Here is a 20,328-nt window from a genome sequence, read left to right on the forward strand (position 1 = left end):
ATATATATATATATATATATATAATTTCGTGGCTCCTACAACTATGTGTTAGGTTGGAACTTTAGGATAGATTCTGTGCAACTAGTTCAAAAATGTAGAATCAGCAAAGGCCAATGCCAATCAGACTCCCTCTTGTTATTTTGAACCTATTGAAGTTGAGGTTTCTCTGGACATCAAGCCATTCCTCTTCCTGCCCATCCTCCTGAGTCTTGTGCTTGGCCTGAATAAAGAATCATGGTAAAACCTCCAAAACCCTTAAGTCTGTCCCTGGGAACAGGAAGGTAGATATTATAGAACTGATATCTAATTGGACTAGACATCCACATTCTATCGTCCATGATGTCCTTTGCTTTACTGCTATCTCCTATTTTTGGATAAAATAAGGATTTTGGACTCATTATTTCAAGTAGGTACAAAAAATTTACACTGTTATATTCACTCTATAGATTGGCATGCTTTATTGCTTATTAATTGCAAAAAATGGAATTGTAAAACATAATTTTTGAGTACACATTCAGGAATGACATATATATATATATATATATATATATTCTATAAGAAAAGTAAAATATGAAAATGAAATACAATATTCAGTCAATTAAAGGTCTGTAGGGAAAATACTGGCCTTTGGGAAACAAAGAAAACCTAGGAAATTGAAGTGTATGTCACAGGAACAGACCTGAGTGTAGAATTGTTATCCAGAATAAACTCCTCCACTCCATGTTCCTAGACCTTTTCTACCCATGCCAAGTGCCCGATTAACTTTCTCCATTCAGAGCATGAAACCATTAATGAAGGAAAAAAAGTCACTATGTTTAGAGTGATGGAGTACATAAAGGTTTCCCCTGAGTCACAGGAGAGATACCTGGAAAAGGCACTCCCAAATCTGGACAAGGAAAGGAAAGCTGTTCAGCAGGTAGGCCATGGCAGTTCTCAGAGACATCATCATTAGGCCCTGTCTGAAAAATATCTTGTACCTGGAGATACCTATCTTCTGTGATGTCACAATTGCTGTCGTGACTGCAACTGCCTCTCATATATTCCTTCAGTACCTCTAGGTTTTACTAATTGACTTCTAATTCATAATGAACAGCCATTTGGGAGGGAGAACAAAGAGGATGAAAAGATCAGATATGTGGGGAATGAAGGAAGCTGGCCATCTGTCTTGGTATAAAAAAGGAAGGAATACATGGTCCTCGGTATAGCTCAGTGAGTACCTGGTAGGGATTTAGTGGGAATGCTAAAGAGATAGCCTAGATCTGAGCCTCCAACCTATGGGAATCAGGATATGGGAGCCTCTCAGAAGCATCTGGACTTCCCTGTTTTTATGGTTCCGAAATCTGAGAGTTTATATCATTAATTTCTTTATTCTAAAAGTCAAATGTTGGTAAGGGCACAGTTGCTTTCCTGAGAGCTCATAGCCTTTACTCTTTTTGATAAGAAGAAAAATGTCCTAAGGAAAAAAGGAGAGACAGGTATTTTGTCCTACCTCAGAGTAAACTCCTCTATGTTTTGGATATCTATAGTGCAGTCTGGGAAGCAGCAGTGCTATTAGTTGAGATTTCATCATCTCAGTCTTTCCACTAATATTTCCACTGACTACCACTTTACTTCTCTGTGTCACTAGGTATGATTAACTGTCAGTTTTCTCTTCCTTTATTCCTTTGGATTTTTTTTAATGTTTTAGCAATTTGTATTGCTTTTTTAACTTGATTTTTCTATATTTACATTTAATGTTATTTCGTTTCCCATTTTCCTGCCCATAAGATTCCTACCCGTACCCTTCCCCTTCTTCTCTAACACCACTGACTGTGCCTTCACATTCCCTTGAACTGGGAGACAAACCTAGAGAGGACCAATAGCTTCTGCTTCCATTCGTGATGAACAAGGTCCTCTGCCACATGCAGTTAGAGCAATAGCTCTGTACATGTACATTCATTGAATATTGGTCTAGTACCAGAAAGCTCTGGGTCATTGACATTTTTGTTCTTATGGGATTGAAAGCTCCTTTACCTCTTGAAATCCTTTCTCAAAATTTGCCAACAAGAGGTCTGTTTTAGTTCACTGATTTCCCACTAGCATTAATTTCTGTAGTTGGTATGATCTATCTGTGTCTCTCAGGAAATTATACACATATATATACATTATATATATATATATACACATATATATACATATATATACACATATATACATATATATACATACATATATACACATATATATACATACATATATATATATACATATATATATATATATATATATATGGTTGCTGGCAGAAGGCACTTTTTAGCTACATCAATCTCATCTATTTTGGTGGCTGACTTATATATATATACTTTTGGTGGATCCTAAACGTATGTTGTTAGGTGGAATTGTAACATGGATTCTGAGCAACTAGGTCAAGAATGTAGACTTCAGAAATGACAGTGCCAAATAGACTCCCTCAAGTTCTTATGAACCTATTGAAGTTGAGGTTTCACTGGTCCTCAAGCCATCCTTCTTTCTGCCCATCCTCCAGTATCGTATGTTTGGCCTTCAGAGAGAATCACGGTAAAACATCCAACCCTCAATTCTAGCAATAGGAACACAGGAAAGTAGATAGTGTAGTACTGCTATCAAATAGGACTAGAGAATTCTATAGTCATTATGTCATTTGCTTTGCTGAAAATGGAATTGGAAACAGAATTTTTGAGTGCACATACAGGAATATTAATAAAGTCTCATCGTGGAATGTACAATGAGAAAGTGAAATACAATATTCATTCAATTAAGGTCTGTAGGCAAAATATTGTCCTTTGGGATATAGAGAAAACCTGGGATATTGAACTGTATGTCACAGGAATGAACCTGGGAAAAAATATTATCTAGAAGAATCTCCTCCACTCTATGTTGCTAAATCTTTTCTAGCCATGCTCAGACCCTAACTTTGTCCATTCAGAGCAAGTAACCCCTAATGAAACAAAGAGAAATCTCTACCTTTAGAGAGATGTAGTGTGTAAAGGTTTCCACCCTTAAACAGGAGACTCTCCTGAAAGTGTCACCCTCAAATTTGGTCAATATAAGGAAAGCTGTTTAGCAGGTAGACCATGGCAGTTTTCAGTGACTTCATTAGGCCTCGCTGAAATAACTCTTGTATCCTGGAAAGCCTTAGCTTCTTCTGTGATGTCACAAGTGTCCTGACTGCAACCGCCTCTCAGATATCCCTTCAGGACCTCTAGGGTTCACTAATCGCCCTTTAATGCATTGTATACAGCCATTTGAGAGGGAGAACACAGAGGATGAAGTGATCAGACATGGGGAATATGAAGCTGGCCTTCTGTCTTGGTATGATAAGGGAAGAAATACGTGGTCAATGGGAAATCCCCTTGAGTCTTGGGTAGGGGTTGAGTTGATTCATTGAAGAGATAGCCCTGATCTGAGATTTGAACATATGGAATCAGGAGCTGGGGGCCTCTCAGAAGCATCTCAACTTCCATGCTTGTTATTTTTCTTGGTAGTCAGATAGTTTATATAATTCATTTCTTTATCCCAAAATCCACGTGTTGGCAAGGGCACTATAATTTTTCCTGAGAGCTCATAGCTTTTACCATTTTACCAAGAAGGAAAAGGTCCTAAGGAAGAAAGATAAGGCAAGTATTGTGTCCTCAGTACAGAGAAAACTCCTCCATGCATTGAATTCTAATGATGTAGTTTGTGTCTGGCATTGATATCTGGGAGGGACAAGTGCTTCTTGATGAGACTACATCATATCAGTCTTTCCACTAGTATTACTCTGAATACCATTCCCTGACAGTGACACTTTAAAATTCTGAGTCAATAGTTGTGATTAACTGGAAGATTTCTTTTCTTTTATTTCTTTCATTTTTTTTAAATTTTAAACGAATTGTATTGCTTTTTTAATTGGAAATTTGTAAATTTACATTTAAAATATTATTTCCTTTCCCAGTTTCCTGACTATAATATCCCTTACCAGTCCCCTTACTCTTTTCACTATAACCTCTCTTACTGCCCCTGGACATTCACTTGAACTGGGAGTCAAACGTAGGCAGTACCAAGGATTCTCCTTCCATTGTAACCCAACAAGGCCATCCTCTACAACATATGCATTGGAGAAATAGGTCTGTTCATGTATATTCTTTGAATATTGGTCAACTACCAGAAAGCTCTGTTTAATTGGCATTGTTGTTCATATGGGGTTGAAAGCACCTTCATCTCTTCTAATCCTTTCTCAAAATCTGCAAACAAGTAGTTCATTTTCAGTTCACTGGTTTGACACTAGGGTTCATGTTGTGGTTTGCCCTGAAGTTATCTGTGGTCGAAGCTAATTCCCCGGCCCCAAGGTCAGCTGCATAGTCCTGTACTCAGAATTCAGGTTACTTCACCAGAACCACGACCCCATTGAATTTGTAAAGTATATGTGAGTGGCAGGAACAGGAGAGAAGGAGGGTTATCATGGGAGGAGAAGGAAGAATGTGCGGAAGAGAAGTTTGAAGGAAGAGGAGGAGACTAGAGGAAAAAAGAGAGAAAGGAAGATGACAGATTGAGAAGCCATGGTATGTGAATTTAAGATTCTGCACTGTGTATTTACAGGTCGTTGTTAATGTTCTTAAGGGATGTATGGTACCTGGCTTTGTATGTTTAAGTGGGCTATTATATCTAATCAACTGGATCAAAGATTATTGTGTTGTATGTTTTTTATGTGAGAGTTTGAGTATAGGAAAGTGTGTAATGTCATGAAACACTGCGCAGCAGAAGAGGGATTGTGTTTCTGCCAAGATATCTAGCAGAGAATTTCCGACACTTAGGTTCCAGAGTTAGCAGGGTAGAAGAAAATTTTATTTTTTATTTTTAGATTTTTACATAAACACATTTCTTGTATATAATATGTTCTAGCTCTGTCTCTCAGAAAATATCTATATCTGGTTTCTGGCAGAATGCACTTATTAGATTCATCAATCTTATCCAGTTTTGGTGATATATATATATATATATATATATATATATATATATATATATATATATATATATATATATATTCTCCTTTGTGTGGCTCCTAATGCTACGGGGATAGGTAGAATTTTCACATAGATTCTGTGCAACTAAGTCAAGAATGTAGAATACACAAAGGACAATGCCAAATAAACTCTCTCCTGTACTAATGAACATATTGAGTTGAGGTTTAAATGGACCTCAAGCCATTCCTCTCCCTGTTTTTCCTCCTGTATCTTATTCTTCCTGAAGAATAAATCATGGTAAAATATCCACAACACTCAAGTCTGACCATGGGAACACAGTAAGGTAGATAGTGCATAATTGATATCAAATTGGACTAGAGAACCAAATTCTATAGTCCATGTTCTCCTCTGATTTACTGATGTCTGGTAATTTGGGGAAAAAATAAGGATTTGGGTGTTTATCATTTGAAGTAGGTCCACAATATTTACACTGTTATACTCATTATATAGCTAGGCCACTTTTGTAGCCAAAATTATTACAGAAAATGGATTTGGAAAACAATCATGTACACAATTAAGACAATGAATTAGGGAAGATCCCAGCAGGCAGTACTCAGTGAACCATTGGATTATAAAGAAAATAAAACAGGAAAATATAAAGGACATGTAGCTGGAAAGGGAATGAATCCAGAGAGAGTAGAACAAAGTTAAGGATTGGTGTGATCAAGGTAAATTGCAAACATGTGTGAAGAATAAATAAAAATTCTAAAATAAGAAAAGAAGTTCTGAAAATATATTGAGGATTTTTATATCCTATGGAAGTCATTTTTCCATAAAAGTAGAATAGAGTATCCTAACTTTTGTTAAGTTGCAGAAAAGTCAGTGAAAAAACGTAGTTACACTGGTTTAGTGCATGCTGTCTGCATTATTGAAATATCAAACTGAGGCTCATTAATCTGTACAGTTAACTTATATCACCTGTTCAAATAAAATAAAATGAAACACTGTGTAATGATCCACAAAACCAAACTGCACACTATAGAAGTAAATGCAAACCAAAAAAATGTCCCGTTCCTAACCTCAACAATTTTACTCTTTGAAACTCTGAATAAATATGAATATAAAGGTTCTAACCTGATACATAGCATATATTATGGTGTCTTTGTGACTTATATGGTAAGATTTTTAGAGTTGCACATTGCCATCAATTATGTCATTCATTTTTAAAATCCTAGGACAACAAAATCTAAAATCCTTGGGCTTTGGTCCTGACAGCCAGGGATTGTACTCTGTACATGATCACTTTATATTAATTAGCTAAACTCTGAAAGGCAATTAGGTGCTTCACAAAATTATATTGTTTCATTGCTATGGTTATGATAAGTGTTTCTTGTGAGAATATATATATATATATATATATATATATATATATATATATATATATATTTCTCATGACAAATTTTGCTTTCTCTTCTGGTGTTTTGTGAGCTATTGATGAGCTTAAACCTAGCTTCCTTACCAACCTAGCACTTACAATAGATTATGTTTCAGTGTTGAACATAGACACACTAAAGATAGGGAAAACACTGAAAATAGTATGGGCTTTGTTCACTGTTCCAAAATATCGTTTTCTGACTTCTTCTTCATCATCTTCACCACCACCACTATCACCACCACCACCACCACCACCACCACCACCACCACCACCACCACCACCATCAACATCATCATCACCATCATCATCCAATTTACATGAAATTGAATTTGGAATTTTTTGTTACACCAAAGATGAAATGAGAAGTATTCTGCTTGAAGAAGAGATACTGATGAACACTAACTGCTGTGCAGTCATTTTAATGTCATAAAGACATTGCCAAAGTTGCTTCAGATGATTGAATGAAATGCTAGCATTCTATACAACAGGGTTTGAGAGTCCCTTAGTAATAGAATGGTCTTTTACAGCAAGGTCTTCATTATCAGACTTTGATTTAACCCATCTACCAACAAAATGAAATTGTCCCAGAAATATTATAGTGCCTCTACAGAAAGAGATTTTATCCACTGATACACATCTACTTCTATTTCTTAATTGTCATGTTGACATGGGCATAGGATACAATATGTTCTGATTTACTTATGGCATTTTAGTATTATTTGGGTTAATTTTGAAAATTTCAAAGGAACAAACCTATGCCATGATTGTATCCCATACAATTTTTAATTCGATCTTGAAGAGTTTCAAAAACTGAATGTATATCTTCCATTTAAAAAATTGTAACAACCATCATGTGAAACTCCCACTGAACCTCAGTGGATTGATGTCTCTGGAAGCATTTAAAGACTCTCCTACTGCATTATTGCAACTCTATAGAGGCTTCACTCCCATAGTGGCAGTCCCAGATTGGCTGTAAAAAAATCATTTTCTGTGCCTTGGAAAGGGTTTAAAATTTGTGAAAATGGCGCAGACAGGCCCTAGAAAGTATGTTTTAAAATTATTTTCTTAAAATTAGACTTATTCATGCAATATATTTGAGTTATGACTTGCCTTCCCTCTATTCCCTCCTTCTTCTATTCCTCTCCTGTCATCTGTATCTACATTCTTCCGACTCTCACTAGAAAACAAACAGTCATTTCAGCGATAAAAATAAAATGCAAGTTAATGAACTGGAGTAGAACAAAACAAGCAGATAGAAAAGAACCAGTACAAGGTACAAGAATCAGGTACAGACACAGGGACCCAGACTTCCAATCACACACTCAGGAATTCTATGGAAACATAAAACCAGGAAAATATATACACAAAACATACAGAGTAACAATTAATAGATACATAAACAAATAACATAAGGAAGAAGAAATCATGAAGAAAAAGTCCTGACCCATTATGAGACAAGGAACCTCCAAAGATAAGGGTGAGTTCCCTTAGTGCTTTATACACAGTCTAAACTTAAATTTAATTTTTGTATCCAGTGAGATTCCCTTGGAGAAAAAAAATTAAGTTTTCATTTTCAAATGATTACCCATTGGAGATAACTGCTGGTTTAGAGATAATGTGAAGTGCAGGGCTTGGATTCTTTCAAGGGCTAATTAAGAGATAAGGAGATCTGTGAGTTGCTGTCTTCTGAACATCATGCAGTTGTGACACTCAAGAGGTCACAATCTATCTGAACAGACCCTAAATAATATTGACCCTGCCTATTCAAAGTAACTAAGGACAGTACTGGAGAAAAAAAATGATGTAGCCACTGGTGTCTTATTAGTGGTTAAATGTATAGCTTCACACCCATGTTCACCGAAATGGCTCAGGTTAAATCCAGGGTTTTATGAAACAAATAATAAAGATATGCAAGTGCTATCAGGGTTTAGTCCAAAGAGGGTATGTTGCTTGGGGAGGATGAGGTTGAGAATGTAGAGGGCTTCCATACATGTGTTGTGCATCTACGGAATTGTCAAAGAATAACTTGCTTTCTTAAAACTTCTAATGTAACCACCAAGAAAGTTTGGGAGATATTCTCTCAAGTCTGCTCTATTTGTTTTAAAAATTGGGTCTCATTGCATAGCTCAAATTGACCTAAAACGCCCAGTGTTCTGTCACATGCCTCCCCTGCCCTTATTGGAGGTTTACTATACATGGACAAAATTAAAGGATATATGTAAATCTTCTGTTTATGAAATTTGACAACATAATGCAATATTCTGTTATTTGTTTTTCATTTAACAATATATCTTGAATACATGTACATGGGGAAATTCTTCATGTAACATCAGGCAATTAAGAAATGGTAGTATATTCTTTTGTTTAAATAATAGCCTACCTATGTAATTCAGATTATTTTCATTTTCATTAACTAAAGTTCGTTACTGTAAATCAGCATGAACACTGACTCAGTCACTGTACTCAATGTTGATTATTTACATTGTATTTTGTATAAATTACAAAACACGTTGTTGGAATGATGTCAAGGCTGTTAAGTAATGTAATACTTGTATAAATACTGCCGAATTGCCATCTCATACATTTTGTAATCAATTTTATATGATAGAACCCATAGTATACCATTCAAAATTAATCATGCACATATTTTAAAAACGGTATCAGTCTCTGATTTCTGTCACTTGTTGAATTAGGGTATGGACTGAAGAAACTGAAGGGGAGGGCAGCCTCTATGGGAAGACCAACAGTCTCGAATCATCCCCACCCCTGAGATCTCCCAGACACTTAGCCACCAACCAGGTATCATACACGAGCTGGTTCAAGACCCTGACACATGTATAGCATAGGACTGCCTGGTCTGGCCTAATCCTGGAGCGACGTGAGCCCCCAGGGACCAGGGATGACTGGCAGGATATGGGGAGCATCCTCTTGGAGTAGGGGAGGAGGAAGTGGAATGGGATTAGGAACTGTGGAAGAGGACCTGGAGAGGGAGCAATGGCAGGAATGTAAATAAATAAAATAATTTTTATAATACTTTTAGTCATAAATTCAAATGCTCGTTTCTTTTTAGCATCTACATTGCAATACAATCGTGAAGTTTAGCGTTTTATGCTTACTGAACTGTGTAAGAATTAATCCTTAATTTTCTCTATTCTTATTACTTTGCATCAATTGTGTTTGCATATGTAGGATGCTTACTATTCATAATTTGCGCAGAAAATACATTCATGAATTTTTTTTATTTTAATGATCTGTTATGTGTGAATGTCTGTGTATAAACTTGTGCACATGAACACAGGCACCTGGGGAGACCAGAAGATGTCAGATACCCTGCAGCAGCTTTTACAGCTGGTTGCAAGTGGCTTCATGTGTGTTGGAAACTGAACATGTTTGCTCTAGAGAGTAGTAAGTGCTCTTAACCTGTAAGCTAATACTACAACACTTATTACATAATAAAAACAAACCTATTTATAATTTTCTCATGTATTTCAGGGTATCTTTGAACTTGGGACATCTTGCCACATTCTAGGTGCTGAGACTACATTCAGGCAATTTCCAGCTTTCTTTCCTTTATCTTAGTAAGATGTGTTAGATTAAATATGTTAATATTATGCAGTAAATCCTCCATATGTTTACTTATAGAACCTTGGCTCAGTGTCTGTTTCATTCCTCTGCAATGACTATATTAATTTTAGAGTTCACAGTTCTCTCTTTCTTTACACAATTGATCAGATGTGTTTTTCTTTCATATAGAATGAATAAGAGCCTTTAGTTTTTCTTTGAATAGTTAATGTACTAAGAAAATGTGTTGAAATTCCCATTTTAAGGCAAAGCCAAAACATTATTTCTTTAAAATGTTCCTAGAGATATGTTTTTCTTTTTCTTATTATTATTATTGTTCTCATTAGTCTCATTACTAATATTCTGTGTAAGCTTTTATGTGTTCAAGTCATGTAGTGAATATGGAAATCTTCCAAATATATATGTGTAGGTATCAAATTTAGGTTCTTGTTTTTTCATGGCATAAAATTTTATCTGCTCAGGGACCTCACTAGAACACACTGTAAAACATTAAGGTGACATATAGCTCCAGGCTGCTTTTATATATACAATGTTTCCATCATTTTGTTTTAAAAAATATTTTTGATTATTCTAATATATTTTGTTTTCAATGTCCAGTTGGTAAGTCTAGTATGCTTATTTTATTATTTAAGTAATAATTTAATCATAATTATTATGCACTTGATACCTAGCTAATATGAAATTATCTTATAAAATTGAATAAATGTAATTAGTTCCCTTCAGCATGAACCTTGGTACATAATTTTGTTCATTATTACTATGTATTTGCATAAAACAGAGAATATTTCATTGTCCCAATACTGATGCCAATTTTATACAGTATGACAGCTACCAACTACATGTGACTTTTAATCATTTAAAAGGAGTTAAGATTATATTGTTAAATGATATTTCCATAACATCAAGTAAATAGATTTTTTGCTTCAATTAATTAAACGTGCTACAGCAGGAAAAAATTCAATTTCCTTTTATATGTTAAAATGAAATTTATCTTTACCATTCTCCTGCCTATCAGAAAGCCAATATTCTTATACAGGAAGATTTGCCAAGCACATGGCAGGATAGCCACAAAGGCAGTGCAGTGGCATGAATAGCTTGGTGATAGCCAACAGCTCTCTAATTTTGCTTAAGTCCTGTTCAGTGAACATAGATGGTACTGGTAGTTTATCCACATATATAAGGTTATTGAAGCTGTGGTTATGGGGGAGAATGTACAGCCCCTTACATACTAAAGCCAGTATCATACCTAACAACAATCATAGCCATGTGTCCTTATATACAGAACTAATTACAGTCTCTGCAGCAAAGATCACAGTAAAAATCCCAGCCAATCATATACCCAAAAGATGCCTCAACATATAAAAGAGACACGTGCTCCACTATGTTCATCGCAGCCTTATTTATAATAGCCAGAAAATGGAAAGAACCCAGATGCCCTTCAACAGAGGAATGGATACAGAAAATGTGGTACATCTACACAATGGAATATTACTCAGCTATCAAAAACAACGAGTTTATGAAATTCGTAGGCAAATGGTTAGAACTGGAAAATATCATCCTGAGTGAGCTAACCCAATCACAGAAAGACATACATGGTATGCACTCATTGATAAGTGGCTATTAGCCCAAATGCTTGAATTACCCTTGATCCCTAGAAAAAACGAAACTCAAGATGAAAATATGAATGCTTCACTCCTTCTTTAAATGAGGAAAAAGAATACCCTTGGCTGGGAAGGGAGAGGCAAAGATTAAAACAGAGACTGAAGGAACACCCCTTCAGAGCCTGCCCCACATGTGGCCCATACATATACAGCCACCCAATTGGACAAGATGGATGAAGCAAAGAAGTGCAGACCGACAGGAGCCGGATGTAGATCGCTCCTGAGAGACACAGCCAGAATACAGCAAATACAGAGGCGAATGCCATCAGCAAACCACTGAACTGAGAATAGGTCCCCCGTTGAAGGAATCAGAGAATGAACTGGAAGAGCTTGAAGGGGCTCAAGACCCCAAAAGTACAACAATGTCAAGCAACCAGAGCTTCCAGGGACTAAGCCACTACCTAAAGACTATACATGGACTGACCCTGGACTCTGACCCCATAGGTAGCAATTAATAACCTAGTAAGAGCACCAGTGGAAGGGGAAGCCCTGGGTCCTGCTAAGACTGAACCCCCAGTGAACTAGACTATGGGGGGAGGGAGGCAATGGGGGGAGGGTTGGGAGGGGGACACTCATAAGGAAGGGGAGGGGGGAGGGGGATGTTTGCCCGGAAACCGGGAAAGGGAAAAACACTTGAAATATATATAAGAAATACTCAAGTTAATAAAAAATAAAAATAAAAAAATAAAAAAAACAAAAAAAAATAAAATAAAATGGGGGTAAAGGGGGTAAGAAAAAAAATCCCAGCCAATCAAAAAGCAGGAGAGAAACTTCAAATCCAGTCTCAAGGCTCTATTAACAAAATGTCACTTGATTCAAGGCTGAGGAACATTGCAGAAGAGGGGGCGAGAAGATTGTAAGAGACTAATTTTACTATGAGATGGTGTCTCAAAGTAACACGAGAAATTACACTCATAACCTCTCACTAACATGATCGACTAAACAACACCTGAGGAAGAGAGGGGATGGGGAAGAATGAAAGTTTAGTTTTCTTTCTTTTTCAACTCCTCCTCCTCCCCTCCTCCTCCTCCTCCTCCTCCTCCTCCTCCTCCTCCTCCTCCTTCTCCTCTCCCTTTCCCCGTACCCCTCTCCCTCACCCACCTCCTCTTTCCCCTCCCTGATCTCCCTCCCTCCCTCCCTCCCTCCCTCCCTCTCTCTTTCTCTTTCTCTCTCTCTCTCTCTCTCTCTCTCTCTCTCTCTCTCTCTCTCTCTCTCTCTCCTTGTTGGCTATTTCCTATTTACATTTTGAATGTTATTCCCTTCCCTGTTTTTCAGTCCATAAGCCCCTTAACCTTTCCCCCTACCCTTCTATAAGGGGTTCACATTCCCACCCATGACCTCCCATGCCTCCCCACATTCCCCTACAGTGGGGCTCCAACTTTGGCAGAAACAAGACTTTCTCATTCCATTGTATCCATCAAGGCCTTCCTTTTCTACATCCATTTGGAACCATGGATCAGTCCATGTATAGTGGTTTGGTACCAGGAAGATGTGGTTGGTTAGCATGGTAATTATAATGGGGTTGCAAATCCCTTCAGATCTTTCAATCCTTTCTTTAATTCCTACAACACAGGTCTGGTACTTGATTCACTAGTTTGCAGATGGCATTTGCCTCTGTATTTGACATATACTGTCTATGTCTCTCAGGTGGTATCAATATCCAGTTATTGTCAGCCTGCACTTCTTAGCTTCATCCATCTTATCTAGTTTTTGTGTCTGAATATGCATGGGCTACATGTGGGACAGGCTCTGAAAAGCAGGTCCTTCAATCTCTGTAATAAACTTTGCCTCCTTATCCGCTCCCATGGGTATTTTGGTTCCCCTTTTAAAGAAGGAGTGAAGCATCTGCATTTGGTCATCCTTCTTGAGTTTCATGTGGTCTGTGTATTGCATGATGGGTAATTCAAGCTTTTTGGATAATATCTACTTATCAATGAATGCATACCAAGTGTGTTTTTCTGTGATTGAGTAACCTCACTCAAGATGATATTTTCTAGTTTATAACATTTGCCTATGAATTTCATGAAGTCATTGTTTTGATAGCTGAGTAATATTCTGTACTGCAGATGTACCAATTTTTGTATCCATTCCTCTGTTGAAGTGCATCTGGGTTCTTTCCAGCTTCTGGCTCTTTTAAATAAGTCTGCTATGACCATAGTCGAATATATTTCTCTGTTGTATGTTGGACCAACTTTTGGGTATATGCCCAAGAGAGGTATAGCTGGGTCCTCAGGTCATGGAATGTCCAATTTTCTGTGGAACCTCAAAAGAGTTGTACCAGTCTTCAATCCCACCAACAAAGTGGAGTCTTCCTCTTTATCCACATCCTCACCAGCATCTCCTGTCACATGAGATTTATATCTTAGCCATTCTGACTGATATGAGGTGGAATCTCAGATTTGTTTTGATTTTAATTTCCCTGATGACTAAGGATGTTGAACATTTATTTAGTTGTTTTTTGGCCATTTGATAACCTTCAGCTGAGAATGTTTTGTAATTCACTGTACCCCATTTTCTATAGGGAATTTTTGCTTTCTAGTGCCTTACTTCTTAAGTTCTTTGTATATTTCGGATATTACCAGCTACCAGATATAGGATTGGTAAAAATCTTATCCCAATCTGTTGATTATAGATTTGTCCTAATGACAGTATCTTTTGCTGTACAGAAGCTTTGCTGTTTTATGAGGTCCTATTTGTCAATTCTTGATCTTAAATCATAAGTCACTGGTGTTTTGTCCAGGAAATGTTCTCCAGTGCTCATGATTTCAAGACTCTTTGGGACCTTTTCTTCTATTAGTTTGAGTGTATTTGGTTTGATGTGGAGGTCCTTGATTCACTTGAACTTTAGCTTAGTACATGGTCATAAAAATGGGATAATTTCCATTCTTCTACATGCTGACTTCCAGTTGAACCACCACTCTTTTTGGAAAATGCTATGTTACTTCTTTGGATGGTTTTATCTACTTTGCCAAATATCAAATGATAGGTGTGTGGGTTTATTTCTGGGTCTTCAATTCTATTCCACTGGTCTATCCATCTGTCTCTTTACCAATACCGTGCAGTAATTATCACTATTGCTCTGTTATACTGCTTGAGTTCAAGGGTGATGATTACGCCAGTTCTTTTATTGTGAAGTTCTTTTATTGTTGAGGATAGTTTTAAATATCCTGGCTTTTTCTTATTCCACATGAATTTGCAAATGCTGTTTCTATCTCTATTAAAGAAGTACGTAGGAATTTTGATGGATATTGCATTGAATGTGTACATTGCTTTTGGTAAAATTGTCATCTTTACTATATTAATCCTGTCAATCCATGAGCATGGAAGCTCTTTCTGTCTTCTGAGATTGTCCTCAATTTCCTTCTTCAGATACTTGAACTTCTTATCATACAGATCATTCACTTTCTTGCTTAAATTTACACCAAGATATTTTATATTATTTGGGACTATTGTGAAGTGTGTGATTTCATTTTTTCCTTTCTAAGCCTGTTTATTCATTGAGGAGAGGAAAGCTACTGTTATGTGTGAGTTAATTTTATACCCTGTCAATTTGCTGAAGTTATTTATCAGGTTAAGAAGTTCTCTGGTGGAACTTTTGGGGTCATTTAAGTGTATACTATCATATCATCTGCCAATAGTGATATTTTGATATGTTCCCTTCCAATTTGAATCCCTTTGTCCCCCTTTTGCTGTCTGAATTCTCTGGCTCTGACATGGAGTCCTGTTTTGAATAAGTAGGGAGAGAGTTGGGCAGCCTTGTCTAGTCCCTGATTTAGTGGGATTGCTTCAAGTTTCTTTCCATTTAGTTTGTTGTTAGCTACAGGTTTGCTGTATATTTCTTACACTATGTTTTTATATGAGCCTTCAATTCGTGATTTTTCCAGGACTTTTATCCACAAGGGTAGTTGAATTTTGTCAAATGCTTTCTCACTATCTAATGAAATTACCATGTTCTCCTTATCTTTGAGTTTGTTTACATGTTGGATTACATTTATGAATTATCCTATATTAAACCATCCTTCCATCCCTGGTTTCAAGTCTACTTGATCATGATGGATGATTTTTTTTTGATGTGTTGTAAATTCAGATTGCAAGAATTTTCTTGAGTATTTTATCATCAATATCCATAAGGGAAATTGGTCTGAAGTCCTCTTTCTGTGCTGAGTCTTTTTGTGGGTTAGGTATAAGAGTAATTCTGGATTCATATAAGGAATGTGGTAGTGCGCTGTCTGTTTCAATTTTGTGGAAGAGTTTGGACAGTTTTAGTATGATGTCTTCTAAGATGGTCTGATAGAATTCTACACTGAACCCATCTCGACCTGGGCTCTGTTTGGTTGGGAGACTTTTAATAACTGCTTCTATTTCTTTAGGAGTTATGGGGTTGTTTAGATAGTTTATTTATTCCGGATTTTCTTTGCTACCTGTTATCTGTCTACTAAATTGTCCATTTCCTCCAGATTTTGCAGTTTTGTTGAATATAGGCTTTTATAGTAGAATCTGATGATTTTTTTTAATTACTTCAGATTCTGTTCTTGTGTCTCCGTTTTCCTTTCTGATTTTGTTAATTTGGGTACAATCACTTTGAACTCTGATTAGTTTGGCTAAGGGTTTATCTATCTTATTGCTTTTCTCAAAGAAAAAGTTCCTGCTTTTGTATCGTCCTTTTCATTTCTACTTTGTTGATTTCAGTTCTGAGTTTGATAATTTCCTGCTTTCTACCCCCCTTGGCTTTACTTAGTTCTTTTTGTTCTAGAGCTTTTACATGTGCTATCAAGCTCCTGACATATTCTCTCTCTTGTTTCTTTTCACAAGCACTCAGAGCTATAAGTTTCCCTCTTAGCTCTTCTTTCAATCTATCACATATGTTTGGGAATGTTGTATCTTCATTATTCATTAATTTCTAAGAAGTCTTTAATTTCTTTCTTTATTTCTTCCTTGATCATGTTGTCATGGAGTAAAGCATTTTTAAATTTCAGTGTATATGTGGGCTTTCTGTCAATATTGTTATTGTTGAAGACCAGTCTTAGTGTGTGGTGATCTGATAGAATGCCTGGGATTATTTCTATTTCCCTGTATCTGTTAAGGTCTGTTGAGGGACCAATTATGTGGTCAATTTTGAAGAAAGTTCCCTGAGGTTATGAGAAGAATGTATATTCTTATTTTTTAGGATGGAATGTTCTATAAATATCTGTTAAATCCATATGTTTTATAACTTCTATTACTTTCTCCACATCTCTGTTTAATTTCTGTTTCTAGGATCTCTCCAGTGATGAGGGTGGGGTGTTGCAATCTCCTACTATTATCATGTCAGGTGCAATGTGTGCTTTTAGCTTTAGTAAAATTTCTTTTATGAATCCTCAGGATCTCTCATAAATCATTTTTATCGAACAAATCCAAATGTAAATATAACATTCTGGTTCTTGAGTTGATATTCTGGAAATTTAACTGGAAGAGGCAAGGACTCACTCTCTAACTAGAGAGCTACCTATACAAATAAAGAAACTACTAATGAAAAGGAAGATGCTTTAAAATATTTCAAATTAAAAAATGTAGTCATTTTCTGTGTTGGCTGTGGGAAGGTTGTTTATTTGTTTTTGTTTGTTTGTTTTAATTTAATGTGGAGAAATATTTAAAGTACATCAAAATAAGTGTGAAATGCATCACAATAGAATCCTATGCATTCCAGCATTTTTTTTACAAGAGCAGAGTCCACTGAGAGGTCAAGTATGTACAACACCATTCCTGCTTCATAATTGTCAGAGCTTTAAGTCTAACCCTATCTTCTCTACATTTAGATTTTTATAAATTTTGCTTGATTGGGTCAGATCTAATCTAATAGATCTAATAAGCTCTTATAACTGACTATGTCCCCTGCACTCCTGAGAAAACCATTTATTGTTTTAATTTTTTTTTTGTTCTTGTTTTGGGGAGCTGTGTTTTTCATTAAGATCAATAGAAAATTAATCTACTGATCAATTAGTGAATAGAAAGGAAAATTATGTATTATGGAGAAAAATTTCCCAAAATGCAGTGTACACAAGTGTAAAACTAAATGTTTGTGTGTAGACATGCATACATGCTCATGAACCATGTAGCTTACAAGCATTCCACACCCGATCAACTTAAGTGATTTGGGAAATTAACTTATTCACACAGAAGAAAACTCATGGGGAATACATTTTTTTCTTAGCCATGTTTATAAGTGACCAAATGGTGAAGCAGGATGTAAACAAATACTATTATCCTTCATTGTTTTAATTCATGTACAATCTCTACATGCTCTTATTCTATTGTGTTTCTCTGTGTCTCAGTCTCTGCATGAATATATAGGAACACTTGTGTATGTGGCATAAGAGTGTGTGTGTGTGTGTTGTGTGTGTGTGTGAGTGTGTGTGTCTTATATTGTATTTATGTTCATAGGTGTAATGTTTATTTATTTATAATTTGGAAATACTGAAACCCACATTTGATTTGTGGATCAACTATGTGCAGATCTACTCACATAGCTCAGACATTTCATTATACAGGTGAATAGAGAGAGAGCCTAAGAGGATGGAGATATCTCCTAAACTACTCTTGTCAGAAAAAAAGTGGTTTATCTTTTGGCAAGAAAACCCAAACTTCCACAAAGACATATACACTCCATATAACAGAAAAGGACATCTCATGTGAAAGGAAAAGTTATCAGACTGGGAGAAAAATGAGTTTGCCACATTCCAATATTTGAGGGACATGAGACTGATCTTCAGAAGATATAATGGGAAGGGACAGGCAGAATCCCCAAGGAACCAAACTATGCTAAACACTGGAGCTTCTCATTACATGAGAGGTCAGAGATTAATAAGGATGGTAAACATAATGATAAGAACTTTGCAGTCCATATTCAGTCTCCGTATAAGGCTACAATGTGAAAAAGATGAAAAGTAGTCACCACCAAAGTGCTAACAGAGCTACTTTAGCAGTTACATTGTGAATAACAAAGTGTAACTATACAAGTGTGTGTGTGTGTGTGTGTGTGTGTGTGTGTGTCTTATATGGTATTTATGTCCATAGGTAACATGTTTATTTATTAATAATTTGGAAATACTGAAACCCACATTTGATTTTGGAAGCGAAGAATTATATTTGAAAACAAACAAGGCTGTACTGGAACTGAACAATTTTCCATGTAAGTAAGCACACAGCAGGTGCCATATGCAAAAGTGAGCAAAGAAGAAGGAACTGTATACATACTATGTGTACAGAAATACAGGTAGTTTGGTGGAATTCTAAGATGTTGAGATGAAAGAATAGGACGGAATTCTTATCAAGCCAGGCATCATGTTTGCTCTTAGAATACTCACATTCAAGAGTCTGAGGGACGAAATTAGGAATTTCAGGTTAGCCTAGACTACATATGAAGACAACACATATTTTATTATTTTTTATTTATTTAAATCAATAGTTTGATTGATAGAATATCATAAACAATATTAAGAAAACAGAAATTTCATGCCTACACAGTGATACTCCTGCTAAGATAACATGTTCAATAAAGAGACAGGAACTATTCAGTTACAAATACCAGCTGTCATATTGAAGGTTGTGACATGAGTGGTATGGTGTTGTTTGCTTGATCCTTCTTCACTTTCAAGGCTCATTTTACACACCTTAAAAAGCTTCTCTGACTACCTCGTTACTGTGCAGACATCGAGATGTGCCTTGCCTTTTCTATGTATTAAAACCAGTAATCATTTATTTATCAAATGATTATTTGATTTTACTTTATCTTCAAAAATAATGAGTCTTGAAGAAATGATACCTTTACTGTGTGAGTTTGAATATTCATCATAGCAATCAGAGAATAATCGGGGCCCAACACACACACAGGGTGGTTGGAGAGACTATAACTGTGGCAACAAGTAAGCATAGTAATGAGTGGGTTGATCTGTTTTTCTGCATAACATTGATAACTAGTTAATGATAAGAATGGGTAAAAAAATGAGATAAAGTAAAGGTTTTCTTTACCTTAATTTGAATGATTGCCTATACAGCATGTGAAACTGAACTCAGACCCATGGTAAAGCTTCTGCCTGAGCTTCATTAGCGCCACAACTACAAGTGTGCACCATCTTTGTAAATATTTGGACACTTGGCTCAATGCTTAGCACACTTTGGAAAATCCCCTGGTGTTAAGAAAGAAAGTATTATATATGAAAATCTATGATAATAAATCACTTCTAAGCTTTGATTTTTGTGACTACAGAGAAAGACTTTGACTCTGATGTAAGTGAGTGTCTAAAAGTATTAAAAAATTAATATCTTTCATCTGCAAGAATCCTTCTAATGGCTTACTGCTATCTTCCAGGAGATGAGTTTCAATTGTGTCAATTGCTCTTTGTGGCAGGAAAAGGGCTTGTCTGTCAAATACTTTGAGATTCCTGGAGAATGCTTCATCCTGTTCACCCTCATTCTGCTCCCATATCCTTTGCTATCTACATTAGTCCATCTCTACACACTGCCATGTACTTCTTTCTGGCGAACTTATGTATCCTAGAAATTGTTTACACTGTCTCTGTCATACACAATTTATGGAGAGCCTTGTAAGTGAGATCTGAGTAATCTCTCTGGAGGGATGTGTCACACAGATGTTGTTCTTCACAATTTTAGGTATAACAAAGTGCTGCCTATTGGCAGCCATGGCCTTTGG

The 20,328-nt window shown here is 36.2% G+C and overlaps 1 long non-coding RNA gene across 1 annotated transcript in view; it reads left to right on the top strand.

Moving 5' to 3' along the window:
* The first annotated feature begins 3,262 nt into the window (after positions 1 to 3,262).
* The window catches only part of LOC134484409 (uncharacterized), an 89,367-nt gene continuing 72,301 nt past the window's right edge, over positions 3,263 to 20,328 (top strand). Inside the window, exons 1-3 of the long non-coding RNA XR_015647447.1 lie at positions 3,263 to 3,330; positions 9,090 to 9,195; positions 9,889 to 9,944. This is a non-coding gene — a long non-coding RNA (uncharacterized LOC134484409). The remainder of the gene's footprint in view (positions 3,331 to 9,089; positions 9,196 to 9,888; positions 9,945 to 20,328) is intronic.

Source organism: Rattus norvegicus, chromosome Y (assembly GCF_021556685.1).
Source record: "Rattus norvegicus strain SHRSP/BbbUtx chromosome Y, alternate assembly SHRSP_T2T, whole genome shotgun sequence".
In the NCBI taxonomy this organism is placed as follows: domain Eukaryota; kingdom Metazoa; phylum Chordata; class Mammalia; order Rodentia; family Muridae; genus Rattus; species Rattus norvegicus.